Here is a 13,159-nt window from a genome sequence, read left to right as displayed (position 1 = left end):
GGATATCGAATGGCCCATAGAAGCTTCCAAAACTAACCAATATATAGGCGTGAACCCTTCAAAGGGTTCACGCAAAAATAAGTTGGTTAACGGATCATACCGGCCTGATTTTCTACAACTTTCAGAAGAAGAAAAAATTGTTGAAAGTTTCTTTCTGAACTTAAAAATATGGGACATACGAAACATATACAAGGGGGACAGACAACAGATCAATTGTCTTATCAGAGGAGAGAGCTGGGCGAGACTTATTTGGAAGAAAAATTAAAGTGCTGACCCCCTCCTCCCCCGGGCCAAAAAAAAAGGGGGAATAAAAAGAAAGGTGGGGGGTAGTACCCCCTTTTTTTTAGTTTTCCCGTCTCTGGAATCCCTAGTTCAAGTAATGATTGCGGTATGTGAAAGTGTTAATATATAAAAATTTATGTGTACCATTAGACTGATTAATGTTAACGACTTGAGTCGTTCCCTCTTTCCACTGTATTATTTTTCTAATAATGTTTATTAAGATCATGGTGTTTTCCTCAGCAAATGAATTTCTGGTTGCAACAAATTGGTCATTTGTCCTTATTGTGAATGTTTCTGTTACAGTTGGAGAATTGTTTTACTAAATTGACGAAAGTTGTGTCATAAGGCCAATTTGATTTGTAGTTCATAGGACAAAAGCTCAAAAAAAATATAGGGAGAGCGAGCGAATTTTTTTTTTGTTCTATTTTTTTCTTGAAATTTAGTTTTTTTTTAGGAGAGTGCTCTACAAGTGAAGCGAGTGGTATATTTTTTTTTTAAATTGTGCGATTTAGAATTTATGTACTTGTAATAATTGGGTTACTTCTTAGAAAAATAAGGAGAAACATACTCTAATGCATATAATTTGATTTTGATTTATTGGTGCCTGTACCATACCTGACTTTCTTGTCTCACTTTTGATTATTTTGGTCAAATAAGCTTTGTCTGCGAGCATTTTTATTTAAATCCATACATGTATATATATTAAGCAAGCATAGCAGATGCAGTTTTACAAGAGGAATTATGTAAGTTGGGTAAATGACATATGTTGAATAAAATCAAAATATGTGTATGTATCCAAAACAATGCTCCTGAAAGATATAAAATAGTTTTTGATATAGTTGTTTTCATTATATGGTAAACAAATGATTGTTTATTGGATGCTTGACACCCAGTTGAAACTATTTATCCATATTTAGGATCAAAATAATGAGTGAGGTGAATATTTCTTGCTTTGTACTAAAACAACATCCTGATTTAATAACTTCCTTGTACACACCAACCCTTTATCAAGGAAACCATGATATGAAATGCAAACCTTGGAATATCGTATCAACTTGGAGATATATACTCAATATGCAGGTGCTGCTGCAATGTTGCTACATAGAAATGGAAAGTTCACAATTGGGAAGCTGAAATCATCTCTTAAATTGATAACCCTAAAGAATAAGTTTAAGGATCAATGAGTTAACATGGATCGAATCTAAATTGTCGGGCTCTATAAACAACATCACTGAAAAATTAGAATGTGTTAAACTGTTTGAAATAAGAACTTTACAGCTATAATCTAACTTCTTAACTACATATTTGAATCTATGAAAGAATTTACTGTGGATTCTTTTATTTTTGTGGGTACCAATTTTCTTGGGCTGAGGGAAATTTGTGTTTTCGCAGATATTTCATTCGCGGTTATGCCGAAGTATGCATACTAGACTATTACAAATTTATACTTCATTGAACATTTAACAGGAAAATCCCCGTTCAAAAATGGAAAATTAACATTTGGGTACTAAAAACGTCCCTTTTTCGTAAATTATTGTACAAAGTTTTCCATGTGAAACTGAATTATCCAAATCTAGAAAAGGTCATTTATTGCTGTTTATGTATTCGATTTGTTGAAAGTAAGTAAGTGCCTTTGGTTAAACTTCCGAAGTAGAATTTGATTTTGTTTAATTATTCAAAGCAAAAATATCATCAAGGTATCTTATCAAATTTGGCACTTAAATGAAATAAAGACGGATCTTTGCTGAGGTTTGCTCTAAAGTGTTATTTACAACAATACAGAAGAAGGCAACTATAAAGGGGGCACCATTGGTGCCCATAGGAATACCTGCAACCTGTTGTTTATTGCCGAAACGTAAATATGTGGTGTTAAGGAGAAAATCTAGACGCTATTTACTATGAACTTTCAACAGCATTAATTTTGCCAAAAGTATTATCTCATTCAGTTTGGCACGCTTTACTAATGACTAATCGTGTCATTTGGGCGCTTTGCGTTAACGATAAACATTGTACTCTATTTGACGCTATTACGGTAGCTATATATACAAAATGAGATTTGACGAATGACGATAAAAAATTAAGGCTTATTTGACGCTAACGGTAGCGAAAAACGGACGTTTAACGCTTGACGATAAAGAACATTGCTACCCTCTTTTTACCCCGCCACATTCTTTATGTGCCTGTCCCAAGTCATGAGGGTAGGAGTGCCCTTTACCGTCAAACGGTCATTTTCGGCTATCGCTACCGTCAAATTGGTTAAAATTTTATCGTGAGTTGTCAGTATATTCTTGTCGTAATTCGTCAGAGGTCTCAAATAATTAACCGTTACCGTTATTACTGTAAAACCTTTAATGTAATTCGTCAAAATCAGTCAATTTTTTTACCGTCATAAAGAAAATGTACATTTTATCGTCATGCACCAACAATTACCGAAAACTTCATTTTGCAAGATTTTTTTTACCGTTATTCGTCATGAAGGTACCCCTATGACGAGCCTCACTCATGAGCCTGTAGTTCGGTGGTTGTCGTTGGTTCATGTCTGTCATATTCGTTTTTCGCAAATCAAGTTGTTTTGTTATAAATTAGGTCGTTCGTTTTCTCAATTGAATTTTTTCATATTTTTCATGTCGGGGATTTTTATAGCCGACTATAGGGTATGGCTTTTACTCATTGTTGAAGATCATACGGTTGCCTATAATTGCTTACATCCACTTCATTTGAACTTGGGTGGATAGTTGTCTTATTGGCAATCATACTACATCTCCTTATTTTTAAACTAAGTAAAGAGAACTTGACTTACTTGGTCCTCTTTGATGGTGTACGTCAATAAGACAACAATGGCTGAATAACAATGCTTTTTATGTCAAAGGGGGCGTAACTCAAATACTTGATGCAATCATAAAGATGAAACACAATACATGACACTCTTCATTCCTTTTGGAACATAGGGCTGCCACAGTGACAGTCGCTCTCCACCATACTCTAATTTGGGCTATTCATTTGCACCGCTCAAGGTATATCCCATCTCTTCCAGCTCCTTCAGCCTTGATCCTCTCCAGCTGTGATATGGTCTTCCCTATCTCGGATGTCCTTAATTCTGAGGGTTCCATTCTAATGCCGGTCTAGTGATGGTATCAACAGGTTTCCTTAAGATTTAATCAATTCATCTCTGTAGTTGTTTAATTGCTAGTTCCTGGTTGGTACGTTCCCATAAGCGTTTGTTACTAATTGTTTTCGGCCACCAAAATTTACAAATTTGTCGCAGGCATTTGTTGATAAAAACCTGGATTTATTGTTGCACTCCTGCTGTACGTCTCCACGTTTAAGCTCTGTAAAACAGGACTGATTTGACATTGGTATTAAAGATGTCTACTTCTTCTATATCATCTCCTTCAATTGACACTTTTCCACATTTCCCAGTCTTAACTTTCATTATTTTTGTTTTTTTAAGTTGATTTTATCCCTAATTTTTGACTGTTTCATGGAGTTTGGTGGTTTTGTATCTCATGTCTTTCAGATGGTGTGATAGTAGAGCCGGATCTAAAATCTAGGTCATCTTAGCCTTCTTACAAAATTCTATTGTATACCTCTTGGTGTAGTGTCTAATGGTTGCTTTGTTTCCCAGTATATAGCTATCAAGAATAGTGTGGGAGAGAGTAGTTGTGTTTCACACCAAAATTTACCTAGAAAGGGTTGGTGAATGATGATTCCTGTATGACCAGAATTGTGAAATCCTCAATTAATGTTTTGATCATGATTACGATTTTAGACGGTATTCCATAAGGCATAAGCAGTTGCCACATCCCTTCTCTATTACCATTGAGTGCTCTTTCAAAATCGATGAAGTTGATGCAGAGGGATCATTGCCATTTTAATAACTGTTCAATGATGATAAGTAGAGTTGATTTTTGGTCGGTGCAGCTTTTGTTTGACCTGATACCAGCTTGTTCATTTCGAAGAACCTTATCAATTTCATAGTTTGTCCGGTTGCGTATAATTCGGCACTGTATTTGACTTGCTACAGATAGAAGTGTAATACCTCTCCAGTTCTCACAAAAACCTAAATCTCCTTTTTTTATTGGCAGCGTCACTACCAAAGTTTTTTTTTATCCTTTAAACATTCTGTTGGTATCTTTTATTCAGGAATTTGATCATGTATTCTATTATTTCATTTCCTCCATATTTGAAAGCTTAAGGTGACATTCCATCTATATAAAAATAAGGAGATGTGGTATGATTGCCAATGAGACAACTCTCCCCAAGAGACCAAATGACACAGAAATTAACAACTATAGGTCACCGTACAGCTTTCAACAATGAGCAAAGCCCGTACCGCATAGTTAGCTATAAAAAGGCCCCAAAATGACAAATGTAAAACAATTCAAACGAGAAAACAAACGTCCTAATTTATGTACAAAATGATGAACGAAAAACAAATATGTTAACAGCAACAAACGACAACCACTGAATTACAGGCTCCTGACTTGGGACAGGCACATACAGAATGTGGCGAGGTAAACTCGTTTGAAGGCGCAAACCCTCCCCTAACCTGGGACAGTGGTGTAACAGTACAACATAAGAACAAATGTGACTGCTGATTTTCAATTTTAAGTGATTTGATGGCCTTTTTCACTCCATATTTCTTGATATTATCTGTTTTATGTTCAAATCTTCACCTGGTTCTACTCTTCTTGGTTGGTCTTGTTCTGGTCTTATTTTGAAAGTTGATAAAGTATGCATTCCATCTTGACATCTGTTCGTTAAGATTGGTTAATATATTTCCATTTTTACTTTGCTAGTTTACGTCTACTGAAGAGTTTTGTGATATCATGCAATGTCGCCTTTGTATCAGCAAATTCTGCTTCAGTTGAAAGGTCATTTACATATTTTCTATTGTCTTTCCTACAGCATTGTTTCACTTCTTTGTTGAGGTTCTGATTTTTGTTTTGTGCCTCAGGCTCCTTGAGCCCTTGTCCTTGCATTATTAACTGTTTCCTTCATTCTTCACATGCTTCCTTGATGATATCTCTATCTGCTTCTCATTCATTATTTATATCAAGGTCTGTCCCATCTTTAAGTATTTCAAATCTGATTCTGAGATCGATTTGGAATTAATCTTTGAGATGTAAGTCTTTGAGCTTCTGCACGTTGTACTTTATACGTTTTTTTTTCTACTTTTGTCCCTTTTGCAAGTTTAATTTTTACTTTGGCTATGACAAGGTGGTGATCTGAGTTGACATCAGCTCTTTTCATAACTCCAACGTCTTGTAGGGAAACCTCCATACCTCCATCTTTGATTTATCATGATGTGGTTAATCTGATTTTTTTGTCTTTCCATCAGGGGATTCCCATGTCTCCTTGTGTATATTATCGGTATTATGTGGGAACAAATTGCCGCTTTTCACTAGCTCATTCATCTCGCAGAATTCAACTAGTTTTTCTCCATTCTCATTCATAACACTGTATAATAGTTATGTTTTGGCACTTAGCTTTAAGTCTCGCCAACATTATTCTCTCACTTACTGGTTCCCACTCCATCAGGCTTTTTTTTTTTATTTGTTGGAAAAGCTTTAAGCATTACTGCCACTCCTTTTCATTTTCATTGGCGTTTCCCCGAGTATAGAATTTTCTCATCTGTTACAAGTGTTTAAACACCACTTTGGTTCCATCTTGTATGTTGATGTCATAGTTTATTATATCCTTAGCTATCTAAGCACATTTTCCACATTCATATATGGTATGTACATTCCATTGTGCACAACTTTTGTGACTTTTTTGGGCGAAAAAAGTGGTATCGGTTTATTAGACGTCATTCTCTGCCTAAGCATGGCGGTCTTTAGTTGCATCAAAACCACTTCAACTCCAACCCTAGAAGGGCAAGCATGTTTAACGAATGTATTAGTTTCGGTAGTCAGCTGGGTTTTTTTTACAGGGCAAGGTGATTAGCCAGGCACAAATCCTTACCAGGAGGGCTAGGGGTTTATTTGTCAAGGTTTCCTTCCTCTGGATGACCTGCTAGCCAAAGCTTATGACTCCTATCTAGTCATTGCTTGTGTATCAAGTTGTCCTTCTCTTAGATGAACTGCTTTAACAGAGATATGATCTTCATCTGACCAACTATTTACCCATAGCTGCGGCAAGGTAGATGAGTGCAAGGGCATTTCCACACATTAGTGTGAGTACACACTGCATCTCTGGGGCCTTTGCTGCTCCGTTATCCTCTACAATTATGCCTAGGATGTTAGACCCTAGTTACCATGTGCTGTCGCAAGGATGCATTGCAGCAGTCTTGAATAGTGCAGACGCTATGTACTGGCAAAAAGACTTACATAATCTGCTTTCTTTTTATCTACAAAGGCTAGCCAGCGGTGGTAAAAAGCCTATAGCCCCAACCACACTAGACACATACACATTCCTGTGATACAAACCACCAGCACAATTTAAGAGACGCTTGAATATAAATATTTGCATTATCTTACTAAATATGAAATGGTTTCTTGGCGCGTGCGCACATACCGTTTTCCAATCCAAAATATACATTTAAAAAGTTGATGTTAAACAATGAAAATCAAGAAATTTTATATTTGTCATTGAAATGCAGTAACGGTAACTCGTTAAATGTGAAACTTGAAACAGTAGAACACTCGCGCTATGCATCGCGATTTTCTTCAAATTTTAAATTTGCACTCGATTTCTGCCTGTATAGCTTATATCAGGTCATGTTGTGTATCATATGTTGTCCAACTATTTACTATAGCAACTAGCATTTGGCAAGTAAAAATTTAATAATTTTACAGTGTTCTTTAAAAATTGGTTGAATGTAACGTATGGGAACGATCATTGGTGTATGTGTAACAAGTGGGGACTGTTATTGTTATGTTAATTTTGTCCAAAGTTATATATAATAGTTTTATTACATTTATTTAATAACGTAGTTTAATTTATACAAAATCAATTATGTCAAGATGATTCCAAATGTTAATTCAATAATGTCTTGGATTAGAGTCTAAATTATGCTGTTTGACAAAAAAGTATGAAGCTGTACGGATTTCAAGGAACATACTCCCCTATAGTGACATTTTTAATTATTCTGGATTCGATGACCTATGATGCAGAAACAACCGCCTTCACTTCGTTTGTAGTTAGATCGGCAAATGGAGAAATCGGGAAAGCGAAATCGAGAAATCGGGAAATCGGGAAATCGGGAAATCGAGAAATCGCGAAATCGAGAAATCTATTTCCCGTTTTCGCGTTTTTCGCCTTCGCGTTTTCTAGTTTTCGCTTTCTTGATTTCTCGATTTTCTCGATTTCCCTATTTCCCGATTTCTCGATTTCCCGATTTCTCGATTTCTCGATTTCTCGATATCCCGATTTCCCGATTTCTCGATTTCGCGTGAAAGTGAAAGGAGAAACCGCGAAAACGCGAAATGGCCGCATCCGGCCACCATAGTTTATTTATTATCCAGACAAAATTTGCCATTCTGTGTTTATTTTGTAGATGTATCCTTATATACTATAAAGTTTTGAATCCATATTGAATCATAGAAAAAATGAGATTGAAACGACCTCCAAACGATCCATGATTCTGTAATGAGGAGTACCCAAATTACATCTATATACTTAAATTCACAACCGTAAAAATCGAATAACTGATGTTTTGTTTTATTTCTTCAAATATTTAGAACAGTTATTTGACAATAGTTCATGCTTACGATTCACTTTTCAAAAATGGATGCCTGTAACATTTTTTAATTGCTTATTTTTAAAAGTTGACTTTTTGTGGACGTCGCATGTTTCCGTAGATTTTATCTTTTCCAGAGAATACTTAGATATATACTGTGAACGTTTTGTGTATATTTTCATATATTAAGCTATGTTGAAAGACGTATATTGTCAAATTATAAAAATACAAATGGTTTAGTCTCTATAAGAAAACTTGTAATACTTCCGCTGCTTTTTGTTTGTTTGTTAAATGGGTGCAATTCGGGAACTGTGACATTACAGTAATGTTTCGCAGGGTTAAACTAGTAGATTAATTGACACTCAGCCATCCCCCTTTTATTATCGATCAGTGGTATAACAAAGGATTTATATAGTATATTACTATATATATAAATCCTTGGAATAACTAAACTTATACATATAAGTGAAGAATGTATAATACAATAAATATTCAAACGCTCCATTTTTTTTAGCCGCGTACAGAGTTTTTTGTTTTGTTTATTGTGTAACTGACCTGTGTTATACATTTCATATAGCGGTCAAGTCTTTATCAGTCATATAAAACACTTCATAAAAATTGTCATGAAGTGCACTTTTAAAGAATGCACAATTGAAACTAATTACTAACTACTCACTTATTTCCTCCTTAGTATCCGGAATACAATCACAGAGGGAATAAGTACTTAACACTGAATTAACTATTTCCAAAGTGTTTGAAGTATAGTTGTGGTATCACATAATCTTGAGGTTATTGACATGTCTCGTCTCCTGGTCAATATCTAGGGAATGATGTCTGAAAACGCAAGCTATCTAAAATAAGTGAAATATTTTCTGATGTGAACACTTGTATTTACAAAAGCCTTCAGTTTGGCGTGTAAATAATTGTAAAAGTTCGTAAGAACTTTAAGAAGATGTCCATGTCATGTCTTACATTAACATTTACATTTTTCGGTGATTCAAAGTGACATATTTAATATAATTAAACTCCTTCATTATACCCTGCTTATCTAGTTTTGTATGCATTGGTTTATACTTTGGCGATGCAGTTGTCTGTTGTATCGATTTATGCTTGTTAGTATCCCTTTCCCTTTTAAAACACACAACTCGGTGCGATCCGCATGGCAGCATTTTATTCAGATTTGTTATGAGAGGCTTCCAAGCTTTAGATGTTCCAAATTGCAGGGAACCGAATGTATTTCAATTCTTTTTTTAATTTAATCCACTTTACCAGCAGTTTTCTTTTAAAACGCAGACCTTATGAAAATACTGTCTCTGTTTTGGTCACAATCTTTTATGGTTTAAACCTAGTATATATAACTTTGATAACAAATATAAGAAACCATATGCAAAAAGCTGAAACTTCTAATACTGTATGTTTTATGTCTTCTGATATACCGATATAATTGAAATAAGTGCCTTTCATTCTACGTTAGTTGAATCTTTTGTTTTTTGAATGATTGCATGAAATAAAAATTGGTGAGGTTTGAGTATTTATAAACTAGATTACACCCCACTTTTTGTGTCTCCCAAACGAAGTTTGATGACTTTCTGTTTTTGATCCGTTTCTTCTTATTATGTCCCCACATAAAAGGGGTGATCTATTGTCCGTTCGTGTGACAACAATTATTGCACGTTTCTTTTTTCTTCTTCTTCTTATTTTTATTATTCCACACTATTTGTCCGCGCTAGTTCTCGGAATTCAATGGACCAATGTTGATGGAACTATACTATAACGAGGATTACCATGTGAATTTTTTGCACGTGCAAGATGGCCACCGTTTCAATGGAAACTGAAAAAACGTGACTTTTTTCTTCATATTTCTAAATCTTAGTATAAGACCTAACCAGTAAAACTTTTTATTGAAATGTTGCCTGGTGTATGTGTAGGCAGTATATAGAAATTTCTAAAATGGCCGCCATTGCCATGGAAAATTCAACATTAAACCCTATCGAAAACACATTTAAGTGGCATTTTCTTTCATAACTTGGAAGATCAAATCCAGTGAAACTTTATTGGAATGAAACTTTACATGTGCATTCCAATGTGGAATCTGTCATGGAACTTTCAAATATGCTACCGTTACCAAGGAAACAGCAAAAATGTGAAAATTCTAAAAATGCTTCAAACTTTATGAAACTTTACATAAATGTCAATTGGAATATGCTGATGTTCCATTTTAGACATTTGGATTGCGTTAAAATGTGAAAAGTTAAATTGAAAAATGCTCCAAACCTTTTGAAAATTTACAGAAATATTTGTCATATTTGCCAGCATTTATTGGCATGCGTATAATTTTGTGAATTTTTTGTTTGAAAAATTCAAAATGGCTGCCGAACGGTGGCCGGTTAGTGGCAATTGCCGGACCGGGTTGACATCGGTATTGCTTGCAACGGTAATTCTAGTTCTACTAAATTTTTCTTCCACACTATTTTTTGTCCTCTCAGAATTGAATGGACCCAAATTGATGGACCTATACCGTAATAAGTGTGTAAATAAACTATGTGTAGTTGTGCACCTGACTTTGAAATTTTCAAGATGACCGCCGTTACGATGGAAATTTAAAAAATGGGAAAAATCGAAAATAGTTTCAAATTTTATGAAACTTTAAGCAAAAATCCACGATTATTTATTCGAGCATCACGTGACGTGACATTCTTTCTCACGGACGGGTCATATTTTAAATTCATATAGATCTCAAACAAATCAAAGACAATTTTCCAATTAAATTACACAAAACACATATACCCAACTTATTAAAAAAAAATTATCCAGAGGATCATAGAATAAAGGGGAAATTATTCATGAACGTGATAATTGAAATTTTCTACGGGGTAGGAGGAGAGTTTCAAAGGCATGAAAGTTCATACAAATAAAATATGAGTAATGTCAACTGGCATGTAAAGATGTGCCATTTGACTTTGGATTATTCTAAATGGTTGCTGTTACAGTGACAGTGGCCAGTACGAGGGACATTCGCTATTGCTTGCAATCGCAATTCTAGTTATTTTTTATTTTTCGAAACCGATGAACGGCAAGTGTAATATGTCGAATTTTTCCGAAGATCGTACGCCCTTAAGCAGGTTTTAGGAAGTAATATATATATATTATGCATTTGTAGATAAATGCCATTTTCTATGTCAGCATTTTTATATATGGATAGGTTGCAGAATGTGGAAGGGGAAATAAGTGTAATAATTGTCCCTTTACTCTCAAAAAGGGGTGGCGAAATTATTTTTTGCTGCCACCACCCAGATTACTCAGTTACTTTGTAGATGGTGAAACTGAATTTTTACCTGTAAAATCCACATCTTGTACTTTTTTCTTGTCGAAAAAGTAAATGTTCCAAAAAAAAAATCATGAACTATTGTTGCCCTTCCCCCTGGTCTAAAAAGCATGTTCCGTCGCCACTGTATTATAGATGTATATGTACTAGATATACTCACCAGGGCGTTTTCCCCTTAAAATGTATCTACTTTACACCATAAAATAATGGTTAATGCAAAATGTTAGCTTTCAATTATTTAAGATGGGATCTTTCAGCAACTTAACTGTTTTTTAATGGTAAAGTATGATAAATGTACGATTTCTCATTACATTTAATGGCATCATGGTGTAAATCATATTGATATAAGTTAAAACATCAAACCATGAATTTCAGTAATAAAATTGAAAATCTGAGAATAATGTCAGTAGGCAAGTCAAAACTTTTACAGAATCATAGGCTTTTGGGACATGTATCCCCCTTTTCTTTTATATATATACATCATTACTCTAAATATCAGCACAACAATGTTAATTCTGCAAATTTGCGGAAGCAAATTTTTGTTCTTCCCTCGCCGGGATTCAAACTCCAGCTATTGAGATATCGAGACAACACCGCCTGCTCTGTGTCCAGCGCTCTAGACCACTTGGCCACCTAGACTGAACTAAAAATTCAGCTTTCGGTGGCCTAGTGTTTCCTTTCCTCGTCAGTAGAATCTAGAGTTGCAACACAGTACATGATATATATATATAAAACGCCTAAAAAGTGTACACAACAACACCAATAACAAAAGAAGGAACTATAAATGTAATTATTTATAAATATTCCGGATAACAGATATCCTTCATCAGTAAATATGATTGTGATGTTGAATGAATCATATATCAGTCTACTTAGATTAAACTATAACAATCTTGAAATTTATACAATAAAAAAGTCCAACCGAACATCAGGTAAGACGCTTGCACAATTCTAAATATGTGTTAAACACGACATAGGTTATATGACTAGTTACAACAGAGAGTTCAAATATATGCTTTAAATATAAATAATAATGTGCGATATGAACTAGCACAATTCTAAAGCTTTAACGGTGACGACAGTTATGATGTTACAAGAACGATTGCGTCAATAAGAATTCCAAATAAACAGCACTGAACGATCTAAATTTGTAAATATTTAAAATTTGACAACGGTAGAGTAGTTACAACAGAGTCTGCGTATTAAAACATCGCAAACAAACGGCCGTTAAAATATAATAATAAATTTTGACTAAGGTTAACTAGTTGAACGTGGCTTGGTACTTTTACATCCCTCAAAAAATTAAGCAATCTAAATTGGTATATTTAACAGATTTATTTTAGAGATGAGTAAGGTAAAGAAATAGAAACAGAGACTGTAATAATAAGTAATATAACCCAAATGTGAAGCACTGCATGGAGTCGAACTACATCTTTTCATTTATCCCATTTGGTGTCAAAGTTGTTAATTTTCTTATCCAAAATCTTTCCCGGGTGAGTCTATCCTCCCTAGACCAAGCAGAGTTGTGGTCAATGATTGTAATGGTCAGTCGATTGAGATCTGCCTTAGTGTGGCCAGGGGATCTCAAATGTCGACTGAGAGGGAGGTCTGGCTTGCATTGGTAGTCGCTACGATGACCGTTCATTCGTTTGTGAAACGGCTGTTCTGACTCGCCAACATACTGTTTACCACATTTACACTGTAGGAGATACACAACATTTGTAGTCTTGCAATTAACATTGCAAAATATGGTGTATTCTGTACCAGTGGAGTGACTGTTAAAAGTCTGGGTAACCAGTATTTGTTTGCAAGTCAGACATCGTTTGTTTCGTTCTTGTAACATCATAACTGTCGTCACCGTTAAAGCTTTA

The sequence above is a fragment of the Mytilus californianus genome, unplaced genomic scaffold, assembly GCF_021869535.1.
Source record: "Mytilus californianus isolate M0D057914Y unplaced genomic scaffold, xbMytCali1.0.p SCAF_31, whole genome shotgun sequence".
Taxonomy (NCBI): Eukaryota; Metazoa; Mollusca; class Bivalvia; order Mytilida; family Mytilidae; genus Mytilus; species Mytilus californianus.
This window is presented reverse-complemented; position numbering follows the sequence as displayed.